This window comes from Daphnia pulex, chromosome 10, assembly GCF_021134715.1.
Source record: "Daphnia pulex isolate KAP4 chromosome 10, ASM2113471v1".
Classification (NCBI taxonomy): Eukaryota; Metazoa; Arthropoda; class Branchiopoda; order Diplostraca; family Daphniidae; genus Daphnia; species Daphnia pulex.
The window spans coordinates 10,242,491-10,266,564 of NC_060026.1; positions in this window are offsets into that span (position 1 = coordinate 10,242,491).

A 24,074-nucleotide genomic window follows, 5' to 3' on the forward strand; every position below is an offset into this window, starting at 1 on the left:
TCGGAAGTGAGAGGTTAACAACAAAAAATTATCGACAAGTAGATGGGACGAAATGAAAAATGTGGTTTTCCTAAAAGACCCCAATGTACCGAAAAATTTTTCTAGAGAAAATATAGCGGTACATAATTGCATTACTTCTATTAACAAAAAAATGAAGTAGCCGGGCGTCTTTGGCCGCTTAAAAAAACTAGTAGCTTTGGCTTAAAGACAATCAGGTTAATTCTAGTCCGGCTGCGAGATTCTAAGTAAAAAGGAGGGAAACGAGATGGGAGTAATCCGCGAGTCGATCGGACAGTTTAACTTCAATCATAAATCCCTCCCCCACCCCTTCGGTACCCGGAGAAACGGGAGATTGAGAATAGCGCACACGCAAACGTGGCGAGATATAAATGCACGAAAAAAGCGACAGGATCGTATAAAGAAATTGAAAATAAATTAAAAAAAAAAAAAAAACAATTTTGTTTTTTCGATAGGGGCGAAGGGCATGTCATGAAATCTCGGAATTGGAGTGGCATGTCATGAAATGTGGAGTGCTATTTATTGGCAGTATAAAAACACAAGAAGAAATAAATAAAGGAAACTTGGAGCTTGAGTTTTTATGCTCGTCTACTCAATCGTCTCTTTTCTTCGTTTGTCTTATCGCAAGCAATTATAATTTACTAGTAAAGTACTGGTTCGACACTCGGCAATAGGAAAACTTGATATTCCAGGTGATTTTTTGTTGTTGTAAAAATCTTGTGCGCGTTTAAGTGGAGAGATAGAGAAAAAAGTCTAATGGGAGAGAGAGAAATGCTGCACTTGTGTACGCTCGGCGAATTGATAAGAAACTAAGACGGACAAGGAACGGCCTGAAAAATTCGATTTAGCGCATTGCCCTCATGTACTACAGCAACAATCAGTATCCTTCTTCAGATTTTAATCTGAGTAATTGATCTCAGATTTTCATCAACCCCCCCCCCCCCCCACCACAAGGAAAAATAACAAAAATACCAGGGAATACCAGAAACCACGAAATAGAAATGAATAAAAAAAAAATAAATTAATGTAATATGTGATGTGAAAGAAATGAATTTAAAAAATTGAAATCACGAATCGCAAATGTTTTTCATTACTTTTCTTTTTGTCGAGTTCAATCCAGTGTGAATTTATAAAGAAGACTAAGGTGATAAAAGAGTACTTTCGATGAGGTGATACTCCTGAGTATCATCTCACCATTTACTATCTAAAAATCTAACTGTTGCACTTCTTCGACACAATTTCTAGCTATGTTGGAATAGAAATGTCTACATTTTGAAAAAAATTCGGAAGCATAACACCGAAGAAATTCCTGGCGACGCACTGACGCTAATCTATTATTTAACTTGAGTACTTAACGCAGGCTTTAGGAAGTTGGATAATTTGATAATAGGCCTAACTATCAGCAATCAAACAATTACATATTTAAACAGCCTGAAACGGTCAATAATAAAACTAACGGAGTAAAATTTAATCAATGTTATAATATCCCTGATAGCCGCTATCTTATATAAAATGCAACAAATAATTCAGTGTGATATCATGGGACAGAATAAAACAAACTCCGATAATGAGTTTAATGAAAACCTAACTAATAAAGTGGAGTGATAGTCTGAAAGACAATGAAGCACATTGTCTCTGGGGCCTTGTACTGCCTGGGCAACCTCATGCACACCACACTGGGCGGTAATGAATTCCAACAAAGGTTCTCAGATTATTCCTTTAGATTATAGAACTGATCTTAGATAGATGGTAGATGATAGATGGTATCTCTGCCTTTTACACCGATTTCAACATTCCACTCACTAGCGTGTGTCTTCGATACTGATAATTTTTACTTGCTATACATAATGATGTGAAACTGAGTGTAGCTTGGAATTCTAGCAATTTTATGCAAAATGTTGTCTTTTTCGAGCAATGCTGGTTGGGGCAAATGTGTTTGACTTTATGTGCTCGAGTCCACTTCATCAGATCCTGGTTCTTCATCACTGTTGTTCATCTGCAGATAAAAAAAATACTGACTGTACTTATAAGGCCTCTATTTGTTATCATTGTATGTAAGTGATAAAAGTGTAACATGAGATAAGAAAAACATCAGAGAAAAATTTACTTTTCACTTCACTTTCAGCGTGAATAGATCTAAAATCGAATGCAGGTGGAAATAATTCACAGATTATTGGTTAACATTTCGGTGAACTGATTAGGGAATCACAATTAGGCAATCAAGAACCTTTCATGGAAGCACTTGTTATCTCTTTTGTCAAATGACTATTACTTAAACAGTTCAATTAGTAAAACTTTTCACAGAAAACCAAACTTACGCTCCAACCTTCGTTCACTTTGTATTCCGAGTTCTGCTGGATTCACAGTTCACACAAACTGGAATTTTTGAGTTCTCTATGCTGAGAGTAGATGGGGATAGGTAACGGCAGTTTCGTTGCCAATTTATTATTTGTGTCATTCACTTCCTCCAAATTGCGGAATCAACCAGCCGCAAGCCCCCAACGCAATCAATGAATGAAGCTTCAAAAAAGTTTTTTTACTTCGGTCGCTTTTCTAAACAGCTTTAGACACCAGGGTCAAGTGGATGCATCGTCAATTCGGGTGGAAGTCCTCTGCTGATGATCAACGTATAAAGATGGCTGAAATCTAAACTTTTCGTTAAACCGCGGTCAAACTTGATGAACAAGATCTATTATTATGAAAATTTAGATATAAGCCAAATTCAACAAAGGTTTTACATGCACACCAAGGCTAACGGAAGCCTTCAGATTGCAACATTGCAAAGAGATTTTACAAGCATTATGGTCACAATTGAATATTTACAATTCTTCAATTGATGCTATAAAATAAATATTCTTCAGATTGGATTCGCCTACGTATTTTTGTCGTTCGCAAAAGTCTTAAGCATGAATAAACACACACACAGTGGAGTGAGTTGACCGAAAACTGTTTAATTGGAATCAGAAAGAATTGATCATAGTTCTTTTCGTTAAAACAAATTAGATAAAGTATTATTAATATTTATTGCACACAAAGTAAAGCCAAGAGAGCACGAAACATTTAGAGTGACTTAAGAATTTCCTCTCGTAACATCGATTCCTCTTGTAAAATCCGGTAAATGAGTCAAGTGGCCATCTCCTCCCGGACCTGAATCGTCAAATAGAATGGAAATCATCTATTTTAGAACCGAATATCTATTTTTAAAGGAATACGAAATGTTAGAAATAAAAATAAAAAATGAAATAGAAATCTTGGAGTTTGGTGGTTGTCTGGTTACGGAGCAGTGGGCATAGACATGGAAATGGAGCAGGATAAGGTGGTCACGGAGGTGAGCACAATCTCACCTCTTTTTACCACCAATTCTCATGCTCACGGACACGGATATTAATACGGATATGGATAAGGATATGGATACGGACACGGCTACGGTTTTTTCAAGATTATGACGCTGGGTGCCGCCTTTGTGCTAATCAAGAACATAGTTCCCACTTACGAGTCCTGTGTCTGGAAATGAACGTGAATTAACATTTTTAAAAACATTTTCGTTTTCTCTAGATTTTTGCAACTTTATAGGATTTCTCCAGAAAAATTAAACGATCCCGATTGAGATTGAGAATCTTTATAAATATTAATTAATGGTAACCTATTATGAGACAATCCACAAAATTGACACGAGCAACTCTAGCCTTCTGATTACATCATGACATCATGAGAGAAGACCTTCAGTGATGATTACACACTGATGCAATTGACTCAAGTTTCATGTTAAAGTGTCTTACAAATTCCTATTGTTCCATTTGGAGACATGCCGAACTTCTGATCCTAGTGACAAATAAAACTAAGATTTTTGCTCTTTTTTCGAATACCATTGTTGTCTAACAAGTAGCAAGAGAAAGTTGTAATTAAGTTTGAAAAACAAGAGCAAAAATTTTAACCCATCCAACAACGAATGTAGAGCCAGAACATGGAGACCATAAAACAGAACTCAAATTTCAACACTCAATAGTATGTTTATTTCGTGAATTTTAACTAATAAACACATTGCTGAAGACTTTCAAACGTTTCTCAGCTCAGCCGCAATTATCTTTTTCTCCTTCCTATTCAAACGAGATAGCAATATCGAACGCCAGATGGCGAAGTTGAACCCTTCATTTTTCGTCTGATTGGCTCTTTCTCTAGGAGAGGATAAAGAATTCTGCGTTCTTCTCGCCGTCAAAGAACTACATCGTTAGTTTTCAGGCCTTAACCATTACGTAGACCATGAAACAGTGAACGGAGTAGACGACAGTTGAAGGTTACGGGCGTTCAGAGAACTAACGCTGTCTTCTAGATTTCATTAAAGAATCTGAGTGTGAAGGCCTCTGGCTTAGCAGAGAAAATTCGGGTACCATGGAAACGTAAATATAGTTGACCAAAACTCAGTAGACGCTTTTTTAAGTTCTTTTTCCTATTTCGCCGTTTGGGAAGTGAGGCGATCTTCTTCCAACAATAAAAAAAAATGATATTACCCCTAACTGAATATTCTCAAATGATTCTTTAATTCAAACATGTCTAAAAAAATTATATCATTTTGAAATCAGTAACGATTTGTTAGACATAGGAAAATAAATAAATCAGGGAAATAAATGATTATTCTTTCAAATAGATTCATGGCAGTAAAAGGGAAACTAAAAACCCAATTTTTTTTTGTTTTTTTTACTTCGTTCTTAAGGGTATTTGGATTGATTACTTCTGGTATGCTAGATTTTTTTCGTGTTTATTAACTTTGAATCAAGTGGCCAAGTACCATACGATAATCTGTAAAAAAATAACAAGCCAAACTTCATTCGAGAACCAAATAAATTTAAATAAAAAAAATAAAAAAACCTTGCAATTTGATAAGAGGGAACTTGTGGGTTTGCCAAAAGGGAAACTAAAAACCAAACTTTTTTTTTGTTTGTTTTACTTCGTTCTTAAGGGTATTTGGATTGCGTACTTCTGGTATGCTCAATTTTTTTCCTGTTTATTAACTTCGAATCAAGTAACCAAGTTCCATAAGATAATCTGTAAAAAAAATGACAAACCAAACTTCATTCGAGAACCTAATAAATTTAAATAAAAAAAATAAAAAAAACTTGCAATTAGATAAGAGGGAACTTGTGGGTTTGCCACGCTCGTAAATCCTGAGAATATCTTGGCGTCTTTTTGAGTTTTGAGTAACGTTCTTGAGTACTGGGTTGACATTTTTCCTCTACTCTGAACATAAAATGACAGTTTTTTATGAAATTTCTAGACAATAATTTAAAAATTTGTAACTTGCATTACTTCAGAATCTTCTTTAAGAATCAAGAGCCCAAGTTAAACTTCGATAAAATCTACTAAGGTATCAACATTCGACTATACCCCTCGGCTTGCTTGATTGCAAGAAAAAATGCTGTTTCCTTGGTGAAATTTTTTCATAATTGGAAAGTAGACACAACATATCCAAGCGTGTATTGACAAACTTTCTTTCATTTCCACAGATGCTTGTTGCGCTTTTTGCGCTTTGATTTTTTGTTTTTTGGAAAGTAATTGTTTTTTTATTGGAAAATAGACATAGCGGGATTTTTCATCGGCCCGTCTTCACACCTATCGCACATCCCAAAATTAGTCTTCATCTGGCGAAGGTATGGCTTCATTGCTAATCACCACATAATGGAAGATAACCGGAATGTACAATTGAACTTTGAAAGTAACGAAGATGTCTTCGAGGAAGCTTATGGAGGGATCGTCACTTGTGACCACTCTGTTGTAAAAAAAAATTGACGTCGGAACAGTTTGCAAAGATTGCGGCCAGTGCCCTCCGCTGAGCAACCTCCCGTTCAAGCCATCGGTCTTCATACCGTCTCGGTTGTTGATCTTGATGCTGCCTCTTTTGTCGGTGTTTCTGCTGCCCCAGTTGTCGGTCTCGCTGCTGCCCCAGTTGTCAGTCTTGCTGCTGCCCCGGTTGTCGGTCTTGCTTCTGCCCCGGTTCTCGGTCTTGCTGCTGCCCCGGTTGTCGGTTTTGTTGCTGCCCCGGTTGTCGGTCTTGTGCTGCTCCGGCTGTCGGTCTTGAAGTCTTGACAACATATTCAAGACTGGTCGAAATGTAAATATTAAGAAATTTAGATATTGCTTTTGAATAAGAAGAGCAATATTATTTTATTGACATAAAATAAAACATAGTATTGACAAATTTTCTTTTTATTTCCACAGATAAGATCTTATGCCCAAGGCTTTTGGCCAGCAGACCTTCAAAATGAGTGTTCAATTTTGCCTGACTGTACCCTCCTTCAGCCCTTTCTATCGTTCCGGTTGGTGCCTCCTCTGTTTTGGCAGCTCGTAACAAAATGCTCTTTTTCAAGACAACACCCGTCTCGTTGACAAATTAAAGAGAGAAGAAGTGCAAGATTTCTGGTTAATTGTGAACAGACATGCGGAGCACGACGGTCGTCATCTGTTTGGATGATTGAATGATGCATGGTGAAATTGAATGATTTTTCACTTATTCATACTCTAGATCGGGAATGGATCCTTTTGCAAATTTCCTTTTCTTCAAGAAAGTTAGAAATGTTTTCATTGCGGTCTTTCAGTGTCAAATTTTTAAATCATCAATGCATCCAATTCCTTGACGCATTTGTCTCTTTGTGTTCTTGTTTTCAGTTTTAGTTTCACTTGACTAATTTATAATAACTAAGATTTATTAATAAAAAATCCAATATTTTAATTTTATTTACGATATCGTTTTTCTTCTTCTGTTGATTTAAACATCAACATCATCGACGACTTGCTGTGGACGCAAGCTGCACACTCTTGGATAATCCGATTGACTTGATCGTGCTTGGATCGTTCTAAACTCCCAATTTTTTCTCTAATCTTTTTTCCGTTTGCCTTCTTAAATCAGATTTCTGCTCCTTTCTGTGACCGTTTGATGACCAATGCTGCCGTGCGAAGAAGAACGCATAAGAGATATCCTCTCAACACACATCACTAGCTGGGCCCTACAAGACGGCTGAACCGTCAGCCAAGACAATAGTTCAAGTTGTCCAGCATGCTGTTAGCAAAATAGTTAGGTTTTCAACTGTTAAAATCTTCTATTCCATATGTTCTATTGTAGTAAGTCTTAACCTTAAGTTTGGCAGTTACTATTTTTACAAGTTATGAAACATCGATTATGAAAGGTTTTATAACTTGTGAAAAACAAAGGTTTTAAATAGTTAAAAAAGAATGCTTTAACTTGCGAAAAACGAAGGTTTTGAAGTATTTTACCAAGTTTGAAACCTTCAACTACGAGGTTTTAAATTATGAAAAATGAAGGTTTTAACTTGCGAAAAACGAAGGTTTTGATTTTCAAGAAATTTCCATCTGGGGTTTGGCAACCCACAAATTAAAAACACAGCTGAATTAAAAGAAAAGTTGTTAATTTATTTTACAAATTCAAAAATACACGTCATATAAAATGATATAAAGTAGGGAACAGAGTGATATTCTGTTATGACAACAATAAATGAACTTGAACAACAATAACTGAACTAGAACTTGGTGAATAAAATACATGACTTGATGCTAGGTGTAGTGCTATACGCATTTTAGCGAAACAAGTTTGAAAGAAGTAGTAAAAAAACACTGAAGGTTACGTTACCTACAGTGCTTAAGCTTTTTGTAAGAGATATTCAACTTAGGTATAGAGTGAAGCAGATTCTTGAAAATGTTAACTGCATAAGAAGATTTCGATTGGCTAATTGTTCTCTCATAGTTCAGATTCAATGAATAGAAACCCTGCCAAGACATCTTTGCACAATTCCAAGTCAAAGACGTAGTAAACCGCCAGCAAAAATTTCTCTGGTGCAATCTGCATACCCGGTTATCTCCTAACACCTTTTTCATCTTGTATGTTGAGACACTTGAGAGTAGATTCGAAGAAAAGTCAAGTCTTTATCAGATTTCCCTCTTCTTTTTCCTCTTCTAAGAACCAACTATCATCTCTACCCAAATCTACACCTAAAAATGGCGTTACCTTCCTCTTTATGTCTATATCATGAAATTGATGATATTTGTCACCAATCATCATTTTGAGGAATAAGAATTGGGGGGTTTTTACTTTCTGAAACGAATACTAGATTCCTCAATCTGAACAGAACTCGGCCATTTTTACCACCTTCGAGGAAGAGCAAGAAGTAGAAGACAGCGACGGGAATGAAGAACCGGCGCCGACATCACTAACCTTGGGTTGGAAAACGTAAATAACCAGTCGTCAGATTCAGATTCTCCTTCTTCTTTATTCTCCACTAAAAACTTCACTCGCAATGACCAACGATACTTCCGTTGAACCTTCCCAAACGATAAAGAGAATATCCAGTCATCTCGAAGATTATTAGATTGGTAGGGAGGTTACGTTTGTCCTTGACAATATTTAAAACTGTAAAAACCATTATGTGTGTCTTAAAAACTGGATTCGCTTTATACCAATGTACATTTTACGGAGTCAGAGGCTGGGGTCCTCACATATCTAGATTGTGGAAAATATTCCCCAATTTCCCACGAGGGACGGTAATCAATTCCGACTTCATTTTCTCATTAAAAGACTTCTTTGTTCTTTTTTTGGTGTGTTGTGTTTTTAATTGTAATTGTGTTAACTGTTTATATATGTATGCCGTTTCCGGAACCACTTATACCATAACTGGACCCTATAAGAAAAATCTATATTTTGGTCAAGCCATTGGGTTGGACAGCTGCCGCACCTGAACTCCCATCCAGAGTGGTGGTAGTGGAAGTGCCCACTTCATAATATGGTGATCAATTAGGTAGGGTCAATAACGGTTAGAGCCACTAATTTTTTTAAAATCGTTTTAGAAGTTTGTTAAGTGTTCGTTGATGTTAAGGAAATAGTGTTTACTCTGATTAGAAATGTCTGAAATAATCTGTGTTAGTCAACACATCATTGAAGAATTCAGCAGGAGGAGTGATAATTCGATAATACCAACATTTAAATGTGGAATTTGTGGAAGAGAATTTTAAGACTATCAAGTTGGGGTAAGTTATTATTTAATTTTTGGTCTTAAAATTATTGATCCAAGTGTTGTTGTGTTTTGTTCTAGAATGCTATGCCCCAAACCAGTAATTACGAATTACTTTCTTCCAAGACATTTTACGATTTGTTCAGTCAGAAAGCTGCTACCCATCAGATCCCTGGAAGTGATGAGCCCGTGAAAGTCGATTCATCCACCTTGATCAATTTTTCATCACAAGACACGAACAAAATGAAGACAATGACAGTGGTCAGCATGGCTAAACTTGACCGTCAGCAGGAGGAGTGGAGGACCATTACTTTATTCGAAAATCCCCTTACCACACAACAGTTGAAACAGTTGTGAGGAAAGTTTGCCAAACATAATGAAACAATTTTCTAAATTTTTTTTTTAAATCTCGTGTTGCAATATTTCCCTCGTGTTTACAAATATGAACTGTTTGAATTGTTCAGAAATGCAGGACCGTCTTGGGGTTTTTGGAAAATGCAGGTTGCTATTCGGCTAGCTACGGATACTTCCAAAGTTGGAACGCATCTGTGTTTACACAGCTAGCACTTATAAATAGGATACAAAACGAATGGATTATTTTGTGATTGACTGAGAAGGTAGAGTTATATTAAAATAATGTCATTTGGCATCCTTCAAATGTGTACTGAAAACCAACTTAATGTTCCTAGAATGCTTGGATCTTATAATGGCTTCGCGGAAATGGCGGTGTAATAATTCAACGTCCAAATCGATAAAGTCTACGTTATCCCTTATACTCAGTATCGACACACAACAAATGTTTTATGAATTAGCTGCTTGGCAGATGAAATTCAAATCATATTGAACCAAACGTGAGGGAAAAACAGGTCTTCATTAAATCCTATTTCCACTACCAACGAGCAAGGCCTTTCCGGGTCCATTCCAACATTTTTCAACGTCCCACCGACGTCTTATCATACTCTACTTGCCACTTGCTTCCATCCGAATCAATCAAATGCTTTTCATTGTAATAGCAGTTTTTCCACTTTCCTTCAAAGTACTAAACAAATAGCATTGGTTAACACATTTAATCGCGTTTTTTCAACGAGAATAATCCACCTTATGTTTAGATTTGATGGGCATTGGAAATAATTTGAAAACGGTTTGGCAGGAAATTTTTTTAAAAATGAGTTTGAAGAAACATTATGTAGTGGCAGTGAAAAAACACACATTTTTGTAAATATAAACATTTAGTCACATGTTGAGTACTCAGTAGAATTTACAGTCGTTTACAAGTTGTCCTTCATAATTTATGATACAGAGTGGATGTTGGGTGATTATACCGAAAAGCACTTTTTTTTCATTATTTTTTAAAATATTTTTTCGGATTTCCTGGAATGAAGTTTGGCTTGTACAGCGTATGAAACTTGGACTCTTTATTCTTAAAGGAGAAGATTAGCTTGATTGTCACAACCGTTTCCTTCGTTCCGTGTTTCATAATTGGAAAGTAGACACAGCGGGACACAACACATCCAAGCTGCTAGTCGAAAAGTAAAAGAAATATAGATATTATTTTTGAGCAATATTCTGATATGTGTTTTGACATTAAATGGTTACCCATTGTATTGACAAATTCCTTTTTGTTTCCACAGATCAAATTTTTGAAACTGCCTTCAAGTAGAATCTGGTTCATCTTCCTGTAAAGCCAGAGCTAGTTGTACCTTGCAAAGGTAAACAGCTTGATTGTTTAACTTCCATCTGTTTGTTGTAATTGTTTTTTAATTGGAAATTAGACATAGAGGGATTTTTCATCAGCCTGTTTTCACACCTTACCCAGCCCGACCCTCCAATACTAACTTCCTGGTCAGTCAGAATGCTACCCAACCTACTGTGATCCCTAGTGGTAAGCCCGCGGAAAGTGATGAGCCTGTTGAAAGTGATGACCCCTGTGATGACCCCTCTTCAGGAAGACCACCACACATTCTCAACAGTTGTGAAGCAGCCCTAGAGGCAATAATGCAGGTAACATTGACATTATTTTTCATTCATTCATATGTCAATTTTTATGGTGATTTTCTTTCTTCTTTTTTCCAGCTGGACTGTTTCGTCCAACGAGAATCGTGCTGAATACTATTTATATTACTTGGCATTCAACACAACCTTTATTTGTGTTTACTTGTGCAGATGAAACAAATGTGGCCTCGCCACCAATGTGTTTGCGTCCCCAAATGGATACAATGTCTCCCCATGTTCACTTAACGGAATCATAGCCTGGGGTAACTACTTGTCAATGTTTTGATGGGGATGCTTAAACTTACCACGAGGGAGGGAAAGTTCTTCCTACTTTATTTTTTTCACATTAGACTGTTTTGATTGTAATTTTTGTCAATGTTTATTGAAGCATGCCTTACCCCATACCCCTTGTTCGAAAACTTTGCCCTGTAAGAAAAATATATAGAGGTCAAGCCATCGGATTGGGCAGCTTCCACCCCTCAACTTAGTTAGGTGGTGGAAATACCCACTCCAGGATCTTGCTACAATGGGAGTATGGAGGCCAACTACTAAACTGGACAAACCCCCCTTCACCAAATCATCTTGATAGGCCTAAGTTGAACGAGATAAATATTAAATATACTATTTATTGAATTTCATTTCAATAGGCGGATTCCACAACTATTCCGAATTTTTGAATTTAAAAAAAACGAATTATGAAAATATCAGTGAAGAAATCAACAATGAAAACATGATGTCAAATTATCACAGAGGACAGTTAAGAGTACAGATAGAAGAATATTTGGCATAACGTAATTAAAATGAAAATAATTCATTTTTTATTAATTTATCTGAGTTTTATCAATTAGGCAAATAAAACTAAAACTGAAGACAAGAAAAAACAAGGAAAGAATGAAAACACGAACGCAAACATAAAAATTCACACCCTCTTGAAGAAAAGGAAAATCACAAAAAGATCATTCCCGATTTAGGGTATTAATAATTTAATAATCGTTGTTCAACATAAACTTCGACCGAGAACGGACTATGGTCCAATCCCAAGTTGTACATGTTATGAAGTTAAATGACTCTTTTACTGAGGATAATTTAACGTATGAATTTAACGTTTTTGGGGCAGTTAAGTGTTGTAAGATATTCCGTCATTTCGCTGCCATTCACTTCGAAGATTCTACTGATGCATTTCGGGCTCTCTGAATGGGCGCCTTTTTGGGGTATTTAATTTGAACTATCTCTATCAAAGCATTTCACCGTAAATTCGTCATCGAATACAGCTATTGCTGTAACTCTCGTGGAGCCCGAATATGATTAGTAATAATAACCCCAGTGGTTATTATAGTTGTACAATTGATACTCTCAGTCACGCGACGACCACGTTGTATTTTCAGTTCTTTCATCATTAGCTTTTTCTCTCTCAGAATCAATTCGTTTTTTCTCTCTCATCACTGAATTGAATTTATTTCTCTTTTGAGAAACCTCTGTGACTCTTCAACGACTGTACCATGGAAAACAAATCAGGAAGAGGAAAAGTGAAAATTTTTATGCTGATCATGGTACAACTTGTACCGTTGTGTCTCTCAAGACCTATTGGAGAAGAAGATGGAGAGGAAAGATGGGTGGAAGATGCCGAGTTGGATAAATTTGCTGAAGAAATATCCAATCTGGTGGTAACAATCGAGCTGCCTTTTTGAAAGGAACTTTCTAGATGTTGCTTTGTATCGTGACCAAGTACTTCATATGGCCCCCTGCCAAGTACTGGTTTTACGTGTGCCAGAAAAAATTCTCTAAACCTAAACCCGATGACTCAACCACTACTCAACAAGCTACTCAATCCAATGTGTCAATTCCATCATTGATCATCATTGAGCAGGTGCTCATGCAGCAGCAGACGCTGCTGCGTGAGATGAAAGATGTGATGGAAGAAAGAGTTCGAGTCATGCCCCAAACTGAAACTGGAAGCATCCAAACAACTGGTGCAACCAACCCAGGCTGAGTTAAAACAAAAAATCGGGTGTCCCGGAACACCCACTAAATGGTGTCCCGGGAATTTTTTTCCCCCAAAAATGTATCCTCTTGTTTTGTTCCCCGATTATAGCTAATGGGCATTGCATCTTTCCCGGGACACCTACCAACTGGTGTCGGAGAAAGTGCGCTGCCTTGAGGACAGCCGAGTTTGATATTGTTGACTAATGATCCTAGAACTATTAGACAGAATACACGAGCGAGAGCTGAGAAAACTGCTAAGGATTTTAACAAGGAAGAGTGGAAATTTTGTTTATAAGACTGTTTAGAATGGCAGGATGCCAGGCCGAATCAAAAGCTGCCTTAATGCCAAGGAAAGCACAGCAAGAAGATATTTTATTTTTTTATTGTTTTCAATAAGACTAATAAGAGAGAGAGAGATGCGGTTTCAGTAGAAAGGCCTGACCTAAAGCCGTGCTGACTTGGGCTAAACCAGTTTTGAGTAGGGGCTAGTCGCTTTAACTTGACAAGAATGATTTTTTCGAGCAAATATGAGAAGGCATTAAAAATGCTGATTGGTCTGTAACAGTTAGGGTGCTTGAAGTATGCTTTATTGCCTTTTTTAAGATAAGAATATAGGCCGATTTGCAGCTCTTCAGGAAATAAGTTAGTTTGAAACAGGCAGAGAATAGAGCTACAAGGTGAAATTTGATTAACTCGAAAGCTTCACTTAGCCAGACAGAAGATATATACCATCAGGGCCTGGTGATTTGGTGAGGAGCAAGCATTAAAATGCCTGTTTAAAATCTGGCTTCGTGCCATAGGGTTTGGTGGGAGTAGACGAGATGGGCTCATCAGAGAAGGCCGTTGCACTGTCGTAAGAAATCTTATGAGACAAACTGTTAGGTGAACTGACTGGAAAGAAATTAGAGCTGAACGCAGAAAGAATGTCAGTGGGTCTGAGATATGTGCACCATCTATGATTAACTCGTTTGGAATAGAATTGGGAGGCGAAAAGCTTACGAGTTTTTTTAGTTCACCAAAAATGTCTTTGTTTAAGTTATCGTTGCAAAAGGATTTCCAACTCTCTTTCTTTGATGATCTAAGCCCTGTCTGTTAGAGGGCCTTTTTTATGTAAGCGTTGATGTTCTGTTGAAAGGGAGATTCTCTTTTTAACTTATACGAATCTCTGAGGTTTGAACGAAGAGCCCACAGATTTGCGTACCACCAAGGCATCTTAGCTGGGGCTAGGGAGCCATGGATAGCAAGTTTATTTTTAAAGGCTACTGACTTCAATACTAAGTTAAGAGAGCTTAACACGTCGTCTACATCATTTGTGGAAATCATTGTGGACGCATGGGTATCGTCTGGTCTGATAATATTAGCTAAGGAGCTGTCAAGGCATGAAACAAAGAGTGGAATGTTACAGAATTTTGGGGATGGAAGACGGTGTACTGAGCTAGCTGGCGAGACCATCTCTCGGACATTCGCCACGTCGAAGGAGATGAACGGATTATATGATAGGGACGGGTGGACAGGATAGTGCAATCCACTAAACGAGACGGAGTCACCAACCAGAGTGACATCCACAAAGGACGTGTTAGATGGTTTGTGTGGCAAAAGTGAAATGTCCACATTTGAAATTGAGAGTGCCTGGATTATAAAACAATATTCTAAGTCAACGCCATTCTTGTCCGTTCAAGCACTGTTCCAGGCTGGAATTTTGGCATTGCTATCAATGCCTATGATGGCAGTTCTTTTAACAGCGGGAGGAATCCAGTCAAAAATTGCGGCCAGGTGAGATGGAATAGACAACAGGGACGGTCTACAGTATATAGAGGAGAAAAAGATATCCTTCCATAACGTTCCCTCAATTATAAGTTTTATCGTCGGTTTAGTTCATGTAGATGTTGGAGAAGACGATCATGAATTCATAATGGAAGATGATGTTTGGTTAACATTAAAAGTCTGAGATTCTCAGTTACTAGATTACCAAGGTTTTCTTTCTTCGTCTTCGTCTTCGTCTTCATCTTCGTCTTCATCTCCGTCTCTGCCTCCATCTTCTGACAAGGACAAGAAAAAATACGATTTTTGGATTTCATATGGTTTGTGGGAAATCGATGTTGAGACCACTCCCCCAAATTTAGAGGATCGTCCTCTTTCACACCTTGAAGCATGGTGTTTAAAGTCTTTCTTGTTCCGTGAATCACTCGTCCTTTCTTGTAAGATGTATTCTTTATCTCTTACTTAAAAAAAAACATAGTTCCACTCCAATTGATTTCTTCCGTTTACAGGCGGATTGTTAGCTCTCAGAGGTTTCAACAAAGCGATAGTCCTCGCCTCTCTGATTTTCCATCACAAGCATTATTACGTTCCATCAAATCGAAGTGAAGAGTTCTTTACTACAGCCACGCTGCTTGTCTGCTACGGAGATCCCAGTAACGTGCTGTTTTCCTTAAAACCGTTATGCTGTGTGTTTTCTTCTATTTGGTCTGGATTTTGATCATTGCTTTTTTATGATGGTCTTTTCTGTGGGTTTAGCATGTGGGAATTTCGTTGTTTATATATATATTTTTTATTTTCCAGAGAGTTTCAGAGAAATGATTGAATGTGTTTGTTGTAAAAATTCATTGACGTTCACGATCTATAGTGGCTCGGATCGTGCCGACCAAAATATTCTTCACTCTGATGTCGTCATAGCGACTGCGGTACTATTATTTGTTTTTGTATGTTTATTCCTTTTCTAAGTTAATTATTTTTTACTAACAGGTTGTTGAAGAAGAAAGAGCTGATATGAGCCCACTATTTTTAACTAGTTTAGACTCGTCATTCTAACTGACGCGGAGTATTTGGTATTGTTTACCCAAAATTCTGATTCCGAGTCCGCTAGTGCCTCACCAAGTGCCTCTACAAGTGTATCTACAAGTCACTCTACAATTGCCTCTGCAAGTGCCTCTGTAAATGCCTCTTCAAGATCCTCTGCAAGTGCATCTGTTGCCTCCAGTAGGCCTGTCCTTGAAGCAGTTTGAGGTTACGTGGTGTTCGCAAATCGGTGTTTACAAACACACCACTTCGCAACATTGACTTCCTCAATTTTTTTAGGTTTCTTAAAATAACACCTTTAAAAACCTGGAGGTGTGTTACCAACTTGAAAGAAAATATTTTTTTGTTATCGATTTTACTTAAATTATTTAATTTTGTTGTAGATATATAACTGTCTTTTCCGTGGAAATGATGGTTTGAAAATTCTGCATGATATCCTTCTCATAAAAGCGATCCGATTGGTACCAACAATTTAGATTTTCTCTACCCCATTCTTCCTTCGCACTGAAAATGGGAATAATTTGCTCCTGTTTGGTGTTGAATGACTTAAATCAATTGAATTTAAATCAACTGAAATTGGTAAGAATTGGCCCCTTGAATTTTTTCTTTGTTGGGTCTGCTGTAACGAAACGGCTCCGAGTTATGTGTATGAAATGTACAGAGGAACTATTTTGCATTCTCTTAACGTATGAAGCTGTATTCTGTGTATCTTTCAAATGTGTTCAGTGTCTTTGAATTCACCAAATAAAGAAAAATTTCTTTAACGCATCTCAACGATTGCTTATTCGTTTAGTTTACACTTATTTCTTATTTGTAAAATTATATTCGGATCTCCAATCTCCAAACGGGTGGAATGAAGTTTTACGTGACCATCATTCAGATTTACAACTTGTTCTGTCTTTTCTGGGGTATGTGTTTCGTTTCTTCAGTATCTGAAAGTGTACTGGCCGGTGCTTTTGGCTCATGGTACAGTGCAAGAAACAAACCTCGTGACGTGCCAATCTACGCCTTGACCCAAAGTTTCTACAGAACCACTTTGTAATTGCAAATTTTGTTATTTTACATTTTTTGTATTTGGGTCTAATTTAAAAAACTTTTATTGTTTTTGTTTGTTTTAATGAGAGCAACATGGGGACCATCGCATACGTATCTTCCATCGCAATTATGCGGTCATTTCAGATTTTACCTGAATACCTGATAAAGAAATGGCACTTGGACTTCGAATGTTGCGGGGAAATCATCTGTTGCTGCCGTCACAGCCGAAGTTGTTTCACGCGGGCTTTCATCTTCGTTTGGGACCACTTTTCCTATGTGAGTGGAACCGGAACCTACCTCTGTGTCGTCGCTGCGCTCGAGGGAAAATTTTTTTCTGTTTCGGCCTCAAAGGCTAAATTGCGAAAACTCAGACGAGTCAACGAGGTGGCCAGTGTGGCCAATCTCCTCATTTTCATATGCCGGCTTTTGGTTTCAACTTCAGTAGGAATCCTGATTTTTTTTGTCTTCACCGACCGCATTGGCTATCTGCCGCCCACCCACTACAAAGTGGTCGCAGCTGCCACCACCTTGTTTGCCGCCCATTTTATTTCCGGATTGTTTTTTGGCGTTTATGCCGTGGCTATTGATACGATAGCAATCTGTTTCGGTAAGTTAAATGTTGGTGGCTGACTTTATTTGTAAATTTTTTAACAATTTTTTCATCTACAGATGAAGACAAAAAACGGAATAACGTAACCCTCGCTGACCCGTTGTACTCGTCGGAAGAGTTAATCACAATTCTTGGATAGAAGACTTAGTTGTGGGATGGGTGGGTTCGTGAGTTAGTTACATGTATTCCTATTCTGGCTATTCACCTTTTAAAACTCAGAAACATTTTTTCGGTCATGTTTTATATCCATTAATGGATTGATGCATCCTAGAAATAGGTTGCGCGTATCTTAACTCGTAAGTAGTTTTCGTTGGTTTCCGTTTCTGCATTGGTGTATCTTGAATAAAAAATTTAAATTCAATTATATTATTTCCATACTTTAAAAATTATTGACGAATTTGAATTTAGAATGCGAAATTTAATCTTGGATGCTCTTTAGCCAAAATTTTCTGTGTCAAGTCAGGAAATCCCAACTTGGGGGATTTTGGTGGTATGGTGTTTGGTTCCGTGGTGTTTTTATCGCCTGCTCTTAAACATTTTGATAAAAATTAAAAAGGTAAATCTTTTTTTGATATTTTCAGTTTACTGTATGCAAATTATTGATGTGTGAATATACAGTTAATTTGGCCTATTTCCACTTGGCCAATCATCTGATCACATGTCTGGCTTGACATAATGTCGTCCATTGCTAAGTGTACGGACTTTTCGTCTCATGTCTCATCCTATTCTTAAAAACTTGACAGAAGAATTAATTATGTTTATATCTGCCTTGGTGTTCCTGTCCCCCAAGAGATATCTGTTCATCCAAACTAATTAAAAATTTGTCAAATAGGTTTCACAGCAAGGTGAAGTCTGAGCTTCTGCGTTCGAACATGCTCCTGGTTTGGTTGCAGCCAGCTGGTGAGATGCTTCCATGTCGTCTGTGCTCTGTGATGCTGGTGTTATCAATTCTCATTTACCTGGAGTCACATCTCAACGCCATTAACTTGTTATGAGCCTGCATAAAGAAAACCCACGAAGGTAGAAAGACAAATCTTGAAATTAGTTGCTTATGTCTAAATGTTTATTTGTTATTGTTGAAGGAGACTGTGTAGTTGACACAAGTGGCAATTTGTCTGTCTGTATTTATTAACGCATTTCAGGCCCATGTCAAACGACATTCAGGCCCTGGGCCTAAATGGAGCGGGCCTGAATGACTGGGCCTGAATGTCGTACATCCATGTAAATCCTTTCAAATGACATACAATTGGATTCGCACCAACAATCACTCAACCGCTAATATGCAATCGGTTCCGTCTATTGGGGTAGACTTGAACAGGGACCTCACGGACATGGCCACCGGCACATCCTCCCTCTTTTGTGCAGCACCCTGTTTCCTTCTAATATTTTGTCCTCTTGCCAAATTAAAATCTTTCGACGAGGAATATTCCACCCTTTACAAGTATTCAACATAAAATTTTACAAATCACGCTAAATTATTACTCACTTTTTGGAATGTAATAATTTATGATTTATCTATGAGCTTCAAAAAAACTTTGATGATGCTTGCCACGCCTTGTATTGAACTACCAGTGGATTATTTCAACTTCGTTCATTGTGCGCCTAGATTGACCTTACAAGCTATAAGGCTCCGGCGTGACGATGTTGAACCAATAGTTCTGCATGTATTCAAAAAGAATTTGAATTTTTGCACGGATTTCAGGTGTTTCCCCAACTAGGAGACTGCCTATCGTTGGATGTGCTAAAAAATAGTCTGAAAATGCATAGAATGGAATCAACCAACACAACTAGAAACTTTCCAAATTATCCGACATTACCAAAAAACCCAGATGCGCCTGAACAATAGGCAAAAAAATACTGTCGTGATTAAAATTTTGATAATTTGCTTGATTATTAGCAAAGTTGATGTATGCCTCTTTTCAACCTTCACCTGTCGCTTTTCTAAAAATATCCTATTTTCAAAGTTTATTAATTAGAATTAGGGTAGACCAGGGCATAACATACTATGGGCCTACTGAACTATGTTTTTTGTATGAATAATGTCCTTTGATGTACTACAGTAACCAAGTATGGGATATGTCCGCACATTGACATATCCCTAACCAAGAATTCACAAGAAAATAAATTTTAGTGTTTTTATTTAAAGATTAATTAAATTACATTTCATACGTGTTTTATGGTGAATTCGATTACAATGCTGTGTCGCCTTTAACGCCCAATATATCAAAAGAACATGCCTTTGGTATGTTTACTATAATTATGTATTTTGATGCCATTTTCTCGTCCCACTAACTACTCCATTTTATATTTTAAACTATAAGTTTGAAAAGGCTTCATAAAGAAGAAAAGGCAAAATAAACTACTACATTGCCGGATTCAGCAAAATGAACAACTTAAAAACCATACCAAAGTTGTATGATATCTGGTTACATTTGTCAAAAATGACATATGCGCAGCCACGAAAGAGAACCTCTCTAGATGCCGGTGCTAGCCGGAATGAGAGCTTCTTTTTCGTCTTTGGCGGCCCTCTACCGGACATTTCTACGCATCACTTAACACAAACAAACTCAGCACATATTTAAGAGTTGCCAGATTGCAAAAAATCCAAAGGGGTTCTTCACATCGTATTTCCTTGACATTTCAATGATAATTCTAGACGAATTACCTTTAAAGCTAATGCGCGTGTTTAAAAGCTTTAAATGAGGATCTTCCTCATCATAAAAAATGATTAACTTTTGTTTATGGTAATTTCCATTTATATTTTATTGGCTTACAAATACACAATCTTTAAGGCGGATATGAAAATCTCGCAAAGTCTTATTCGACCATTTACATACTGGAAATGACTCAAAGTGTGTTGTCTTTTATAAAAAATTTTTTATGTCTCAGAAATGTTATACCCAAGGATGATAAATTCAACATTGAAATAGTAGCCACTTAGAGTGTATATTGTTCGTTAAATTTTCCCAAAAAGTATAATTTTTAGCGCTAGATGGCCCTTACGAAACTTTTAGCTTAGATTTTGAACTGTTTGCTAATAACAGCTCGCGCGGTGCTAGGCTAAAAAATAAAAGCAGCTTTCATGCTGCGATCACCTCGAAATAATTCAAGTTAACACAATTCACCTTTTTTTAGCAGATATAAGCTTTTTTTCCAAACTAGGGCGTTTTCTTTTCTTGCTTGAAAAAATAAACCTTTAAACCAGCTTGAATTTTCCCCCCTAAATATATTTCCTAACTGTTAGCTAATTCCAGTATGGAAGTTTTAATCTAGGATTTCGCTCCACTTTGTTTCGGGGATGTGGGGTGTAGTGGACTAGAGCGTCAACACTTTGGAAAAAGGCAATGAGGCTCTGGTTTCGAACCCCAGCTGAACCCGTCATAAAACTGTAAGTAGCGCCCTTGAGGCAGCATGCATAACACAGGATTCTTGATTGCTTTCAAGGATATGACGTTAAATATACTGCGGTGTGTTCAATCACATCTAAATTGGAAACTGAAGGCGCTTTGAGCATATAATGGAAAGGCGCCATATAAATACGTACATTACATTACATTGTTTAGCAGATATCAGCTTTTATTTTCCGGGAGTTTTTGGATCTGGCTTGAAACAAGATTCCTTCGGTAATATCCTTCGGTAATTGTTTTAAACGTTAAAGAGACAGAAAATAAAGGTTATGGTAGATTAATACATACTATAACGTTTGGAAAATTCTGTTTCCCTTTATTCTCTTTCATAATTGATTCTTTATAACTAATTGACTAATAATCTGTTAATATTATGAGTGGTGCGACTTAGGTGTGGCGGAGGCTTTGCCCCGCCACCCCACGTCGCACTTCATGTTTAGATTAAGTTTTAGCAACATTTATTACTATAGTAACATGGAATTGGAAAAATTATTAGTTACATATAAACTATAAAGAAATGGATGTGGTCTTATAGCAGTTAGATTAAACCACCGCTGAAAAAATCTTAATTCAGGCATTAACCTAAGTGATTTATGATCGGTTCCGAAATCGATACCGATGGTAGCGTCGCTAGCGATATTACCATAGCTTTACTTCGTCTTTCGTTACATTGTTTGGTGTACACACCAACCGGACCACGCTTTCCCTTAGACCAGATGTCAATGTTGGTCTAATGGTTAGCAACCCGAGCTGCCTCTCGTATGGTTCGGGGTTCGAATCTCGATCAAGTCATTTAGGAAATTCAAATTTGTAATTTTTGAAAAATTACACTTATAAAACTTTCGGAGGTAAATGGAAGTGGAAGATTGGTGGTAACTCTTCAAGGCCGCCAAAAGATCTTGATGACCGTAGAGAGGACAAGGGAAGAAGAGAGAGATGACCGAGAGCTTCAAAATGATTATGATCAAACATTTTTAAAATGTTCCTCAACTTCTTGGTTGATGACTAACTGTAAAAAAAAGGGGAATAGAAATTTTACTTGATCAAAAAATTTATTAAAATCAAGATCATAATTTATTAAAAACAGTAAACAAAAAGAGGAAATAATAAGAACAATAAAGACGAAATCGAACAAGAACAATAAAAATCAAATCAAATATCATCAAAATATCAATATCATATCATGAAAACTTGTCTTGCTAAGGAAGATTCAAACTTTTTTTTTTTTTTGTTTACACTGCTGAGCACTCTTTGCACTGACAGTTGGAAGGTTAAGCAAACAAAAGCGAATTCACTGGCTAGGATCCGGCAACCAGCTAGGTAACAAATACGCAAATAAAAATTTTAAAACAGTAATAAAAACAAATGGAAATCCCGTTACGCAATGTATCAAATTTTGACAGAATTATGTACAAAATTTGGTGACGATTGGTCATTCAGGGAAGAAACGTATAAAGGATTACAAAATGGACATTAAACCCTCTGAATTTCACTACTAGCTACTACTACCCTACCCCCTATTCCCCACATTCTATATTGTCAAGGACCTTCGTATATAAATATACCTTAGGGATAATTAAGCTTGAAATCAGCTCGAATTTTTCCCCCTAAATATATTTCCTAACTGTTTCAGCTAATTCTAGTATGAAATTTTTAAGCTAGGGTTTCGCCCGGGTATTATTATTTTTATAACCTGTTTGAGGTTCAACTTAGCTTAGATTTTTATCATTTTTCTATAATAATATTACTAAATGACATATAATATACATTTCGAATAAATTATATGATTGGGGATTAGATGAAGATATTGTTTGAACTACGAAATAGTCAAAACAAATTTTGAACTAATAACGAAACCAAATAAAAAATAGGCATTAATTTATAATTAATTTAATTTATAGAATCTAGATTTAAAAAATTTTGAAAATGTCTTTTTTAATTAAAAATGGTTTATTTTAGTTCTTCATTAGTTTTATTCACCAGTCTATGTGAAGAATTATGAACACAACTATAATACGATCAAATATTTACTAATATTGTATATCAGAAGATGCCAGATCCAGAGAACCAGCGACTATAAGTAAATAAGTGCAGCAAACATGACTTGAGAAGTAAATGGATGGGTGACCCTGCATACAAAGGGAAATCGCGCGCAAAGAATCTTTTTCTCTTAGTTCTACTTTAGTGTGAAAATTTCAAGCTACCCTCAATCTAAGATTCCCAGCTAGAAAAAAAAGCTAAAACTACCCTAAAATTCCCAATGTGGAATTTAAAAATTTTGATCTGAAAATTCATAGCTAATTTCTCCAAACTTCGTAGCTATTTCTAGTACAGAACTAGCTAAAAGTTTCGTACGGGGGAGGTAAAAAACAATCGTAAAAATAACCGACAAATTTAAGATAAATCAAATTTTTACCACGCAAATTTAATCGCCGATTATTTTTCAGCGATTATCGCTAGCAGCCGATTATCGGCGAAAAAAATCGCGCCGTAAGTCTGAAGCTACGTATCCCAAGGTAAAGAAAGGTATGTATGTTAACTTCAAAACCCGCTCTATATTTTGGGATACATTTTATTTTGATCGAGATAGTGCCAGCCCCATGTATAAATCTACAAGCTTTCTGGGAATGTGCGCCTTCATATTTTTTCAGTAGTGCAGCCACTTGATCAAAGCCGCCATCTCCTTTACCCCTTGTCTTGCCCAAAAATTCAAGGCTAAATTGCGTTATGAGGCTGCACTAGCAACAAGAAAATGTGTTCTGCACATTCATATTCAAGGTTATTTATTTTTTATAAGCTTAGTAGTTAGGTAATTTAACAGCAAATTATACCCAAAAATAGAGCGAGCTTTGAAGTTTAACACATTTATTTCCTGCTAGGTAGCATAAATCCTTCATATTGAAAAAAAAATTGGGAAAGTCGTAGTCCCTTAAGACCCCTTGTTATATTGTGGTTACTGTTTTTTGGGGGGAGGAGAAGTAGGTGCAATTTTTTTTTCAGCGGGCCCGCGGTTAGGGTATTGGGTATATACAACACTCCTTATCAGGACACATCCAAGCAGCCGATTTTACTTCGTCATTTTAACTTCGGGAATATTCCTTGTCGATATTTCTCTTCAGCATTATCGAGATGCTTGAAGTGATGAAATTGGATTTCTCCTTGAAACTATAAAAAATTTTAAATTTTACAAGATAGTTTTAGAAAACGATATATTAA